This window comes from Pinus tabuliformis, chromosome 9 (genome assembly GCF_031772625.1).
Source record: "Pinus tabuliformis cultivar Carrire ecotype Pingquan chromosome 9, CPIR1, whole genome shotgun sequence".
Taxonomy (NCBI): Eukaryota; Viridiplantae; Streptophyta; class Pinopsida; order Pinales; family Pinaceae; genus Pinus; species Pinus tabuliformis.
Window position 1 is genome coordinate 1,179,679,884 of NC_142307.1, and position 5,715 is coordinate 1,179,685,598.

Sequence of the window (5,715 nt, forward strand, 5' to 3'; positions counted from 1 at the left end):
AAATTAAGGCCAAGGCCTTTCATCATGCTAACCGAAAATATATCGGCCTCATTCACTCTCACTAGGGCCCCTTTCGGAAACAGTATTTTGTTTTCCATTCATGCACACAACACCTTATCTGCTACCGAGGATCTTGCTACCAGGTGGGTAGAAAGGGTACCCACCTGGTGGGTCCACACCTGTAACTCCTACAACTGAGCTCTGATGGCCCCCAACATATTCTGGTGCTCCTGCATAAAATTTTGAAGTGCCTCATTGATGACATCATGCACTATCTCATCGATGTCATGCAAATCACCCTCGGTTAGGGTGATTGAGTCAATGGAAAATTTTGAGGCCTTGACCTTCTTCCTCGGTCCTACTCACTCTGTTGGGTGTTAGCGCTTCAAATGTGTAGACGCGGTTCATGGGTTCACGCCTCATTCTTCTATTTCTACTTCCTTTGTTTCCTTTTCTTGAGAAGGCATTACTTAGTGCTCGCCTGCCTTCATGGCTACTTCCTGTACTGCTGCTGCTGAAGCCTTTTCCTGCTCGGCTGCTTTCTGTGCCGCTTCCTGTGCTTCAGTTGTTGCTGTTTCCTTCCATCATTTTTTGGCCAACTGTGTGACGTGCAGCCTAACATCATCTTTCTTCTTCTGCACTACCGACTTCTCAAGTTCCGCAATGTCTGGTGCACATGATTTTTGTGGCCATGCCTCCAAGACATTAAAAAGGGCTTCGTCAGTGGCTACAAAGGGTAGCTTTTTCCACTGCTTCGTTGGATCCTTTCATGACCTGATGTATATATTATGCATATCTGCCTTAAAGTCTGCAAAATTCTGCAGACTATTGGGCACTGTGGGCGACAAGCATAGCTTCCAGTTGGTCCACACCTAGATGTTCATCTCCATGAAAACCCAGAAGATCTTACTGTCTCGTATCCTCTTTGCATCATTCGTGGCATAGAGCAAAGTGTACTTCACGGCCTCTGTTAATTCTGTGTCAATGATGGGGAATTGACTGTCCTCCGACAATTCCCCTACTACAATCACTATGGACAGCAATAGCCACGTGTAGTGGAAGGTTTTACCCTACTCCTGGGCTTCGCAACAATTCTGTAAGAACTCCAAGCAAAGGAATTCAGACCAGTTAAACTAGACCCCCTCTGCACATTGCTCAGCTAGTGCGATCACTAGTGGAGGTACCTCATCTGCGCGGCACTTCTGCATAACTTTTCTTACCAGGATTTATGTTGCTACACGTACTTCTTTATCCTTGATGTTGCAGATGGCGTAGCCCCTCCTCATCTCCTCCTGCTTGTACTTTTTCTTCATGGCCTCCGCGAGGGCCAAGTCACTAACCTTCCCTTGCGATATGGTTATGGGGTCCTTTCCTTTGAATGGCAGCCAGGAAATGTGATGAATTAGGCCTGTCGTGATGGGGATGGGCTCCTCCAGCCATAGATACATGCACCAGGGAGAGTAGCTGCTTGATGACGAAAATGGCTATTAGGGTGCAATGGAAATGCGACACCCATAGTAGGTTCAGCAACCCAGCCTTTTCCACTTCGCATAGCCACTTTCGTGGTTCTAATGTTGTCACCACCCCCACAGTGTTCTACTTCATAAGGTTCCCGGTTTGAAGGTGGGGAAAATTTTTGCAGTCAGTAAGGTCCCAATCTTCAAACTTCATGGTTGGCACGTGGCCCAGTTACATGCCTTCAAACATAATGTTACCTGGGAGGATCAGGGTCTGGAGCGAACTCTTGGTCTCGTCCAGGTCCTTGGGCACTTTGGCCTTCCCTTTGTGCGGGATCACATAGGCAGGTAGTTTTTTCGCAGAGTGCGTGGGTGGAATATCCAGCTCCATGCCTTCATCTTCTTCCTCTGCGATGATGAGAGCTTGAAAATCTTCTTCTTCCTCATTTGTTTCTATCATGATAGCTTTCCCCTTCTCCTCCATTGATAGTTTGCTACGCAGCGTATTCCTCAGGGACACGTGCACAGGAGCCATTGCTTGTTTACTCTTCTTTGGTCTTGGCGTACACGATGATTTGGGGATCTCTGCCACAATCCTGGCACCTTTTGGAACATCCTCCACAGTTTTCACCTGCGCGTCCTCATCGGCAGTTACCTCTTCTATTCCTAGGCCATTCTTAGTTGCTGTCATCGTATCTAGGCTATAATCTGTCACTCGCGAATTCTGGGGCTCAATCAATGCTTGACTCACAATACTCAGGGCTTTGCTTAATCACTCAAATCTCAAATGAACAAGTTTTATTTTCTAGGAATCCCTTTGTGTTTTATAGCACTTTTTAAATTCGAGTTCGACCATTCCCCCCAATTCTGGTTGAATAATGCTTTCTTGTCGGCAGATTTTCCCAAATCTTACCTATAAGTTGCATCTTAATTGTCTGTCGCCTGCTCCATTTGGCCTCAAGTCAACCATCCCATCATGAATAGTGACTTCAATGGTCACTTTCTAGCCAATCCACGTGGTAGCGTAGTCCCCCGTGCGCAGTCGCAGACCTGGTGACTCTCTACTTCTGCGAACATCTCCAATATCGTGTAGCTCCTTAGCATAATAGTTTATAGTCCCACGCTTCCTTCCAACTGCCTAGAGCACTATTACTGTCCTTCCCCTAGCTATTCAGGTGGTCACACCACCCATGTAAAGCTTCATCCTGTCCTCCATTAGGGTTCTTGGATAATCCTTACCTTCTATTGTTGTGGTCGGCATCGTGCACTTCACCATTTGCAACATGCTACCCTGGTCACTACACTTGGCGATATGCGGTTCAAGCCAAGGCATCAAACTAACCAATTCACGGCAACAGTTGTCAAACTTGTCAATATGATCATATGCACCTTACCATACCATCCTAGTTTTTTCAGCGAGAAAATCTTCCTTTATCTCATCTTCTAGTTTCTTGACTTCTACATCCATCAAAGCGCTTTTCTCTCTTAACCATACCCTTTCTTTTTCCAGTTCGCGGATCTAAGGTTTCCCTATTGGATTTCCTCCTCAAGTCCCATGTGTTCTATCTCTTGTGGCTGTGTGGTTCCTTCTTTCTGGGCTTCGTGAACCGTCATATCTAGGGGTGCTGCCATGTGCGAACTAGGCTTTGCATGCTCCATAGGGATTACAACATCTACTTCATACTTCATTGTCGGAAGTGCCCGTGTGGTGATGGTTTTGCGCATGGTCCTCTAGTCCATAGAACCATTGATATGTGCAAGTCCTAGTCAGTATGTCTCACATGGTGGACCGTGTTCAGTACTTCACATACTTCGTTAAAGGCTTCCATGCAAATAATCTGCGGCATGCTTGGTTTGATCATACTTCATTGTTCACGCCATCTTCTTGCCCACTTCTGCTTGTTCGTCATGTTTCCTATCACGTGGACAATGTATGTTTGTGCAAGTTGCATGCCATACACCTGTACCAATCTGGAGAGGTGGGCTATTTCACCCATCATACCCAGCTTCCATCCTCATCTGAGGCTTTCCAAATCATGCAAGCATCATCCTTCTAAATTCATGCCAGTCCTCAAAATTTCTTTGATGCGTACCCCAATGTCTTGCGAGCGTAGCTCGCAATGCCCATTTCAGAGTATCAAAATGCTATTGTTCTGGTACTTCTCTTTCAAACTTGTCCAGGAAATCATACACCTTGTTGACCCCCTCATACATAGGCAGATCTCTTACCTCTATTTCCACGCAGCGCACTGACATTATCAGCACGTTGCAATTGAGCGTGGTTACCTCATGTAACTGGTTCTGCCATTGTTCTATCTCTTCGTCTGAATCTGAAGTGTAGGAGCTTTCATGGTCCCATGAATTCTTGCCATCCACTATTGGATTTACCCAGTCCAACTCCTGTGAATTTATCTTGTAAATAAAGTCTAGATCATCATTGCTATTGTAATCATGCACTGGCTCTATGTAGCGTGATCCTTCCGCAGGGTCTAAAGGTACCACTACGCGAAGTGACTTTTTCTCAAAAATCATCTTGCGCTTCTTTAGATTTCTAACTCCATTCATTTCAGTGGCCCAATTTATTCCTAGTAGCGCAGGATAGGGATTTTTGTCATCAACAATCTTTATCACTTCAAAATCTATAAGCTTGCTCACACCTTCAATATCCACCATTATTCCCTACAATTTTCCCATGGGTAGGATCTTTTTCTGGTTCGCCATTCATAGTTGAATAGGAGACCATTGCAACATGGACCTACCCATGCATTCCCATGTCTTCCTTGCCAAGAAGTTCACATCTGATCCTAGATCTGGAATCACTTGATCCATTTCATATTCTCCGATTTGCATAGTCAATCTCATCTCCCTTCATGTTTGTGTTGTGTGCTTTCTGAGATTCCAGACTACGTGTGGTTCTCCTGATCCAGCACATCTAGTGATGAGTTCTTGCATCCCCTTCACCACTTTGTTGTCACGCAGTAGCTTCATACATGTCTCCAGAAAGGTAGTGAGCATTGATGGGTCCATCTCCGGTTCTAGTTTGTCTTTACTACCTGAAGTGGAGGCCTCCGTGAAGCTCTTCTTATCTTCCATGAACGTCTCCTCTCACACTCCAAATAAAATTATGGTTCCTTTGTTAGAGCCTTGCGAACCCAGGCACTCTCTTCGGGCTACTTTTCTTTGTCATCTCTTGTCATGATATCACTTTGGAGCATGATGTTTACATTCGGGTCTACCTCGCGTGGCTCAGACCTCATCACTTACAGGTTCTGAGTCGGGGGAGGCTAGAGTGTTCCTTTATCGCAAAACCTTGCTACTAGCATGGGGCAGTCGTCCATCTCATGATCAAACTGGGTATAATATAAACATGATGCTCTTGTCGGATTTGTACAGTCATGGGCATAATGCTCCAACCCTCCGCAATTATAACAAATCAGCTGTTCGCATTGCCTTCCTGGTCCCATTTCATCTCGACCGTGTCTTCGCCCCTGAAATCCAGTGAGAACCATCCTTGCATTTTGATCGAGGGCTCATGTTTTAGTCTGAACTCTATAGGTAGGAGTCTAATCCATCATCAGTTCATAACTTCTACAAGTGTGCTCATCATGGCCTACTGATCTGCAGAAATTACAGAACAACTGTTGGGACATCTGCGTATACTTTTGTAATAGATGGTAGTTATCTGTAGCATACTTCCCTCCTATCTGACAAATCGCACACCATAATGCAGGTTCTGTGCTTAGTCCTTCTTGTGCCTCTTGTCTCAATGCCATTGGCACTCCTCTCACCAAGTAGTTTGTGAAGATTGGACAATGGTCCTTGTCATGTCCTTGGCCTTTGCACTTTAGGAAGCATACCTCCTCGTGTGCCTCTGGGACAATTGTCTTGTTTTGTTTCAAACTCTGCATCTCAAGACACAATTTTTTCAATTATGCGGGATCTGTTGGACCCCCAGGTTAGGATCTTGTATCAAGGTCTCGTGCAGTCTCATTGCGATTTACAAAGCTTTGGCCTAGGTGGATAGCTTTTGTTGTGACAGTGCAGTCCTTAGATGCAACGTTAGCAACACTACAAACCATGCGTGGTGTTTCCCATCCATCAAGGTCATGTTAGCTTCCTGAATCATACCCTTCTAGGGGGTCTCACCTGGAAGCATCGCAATTTCCTTAAATTCGATAATCAATCATGTATCTGATTTTGGCCTACTAAATTCCATGTTTAACACAGCTTGGATATCTGCGATCCATGCGTTTGGATT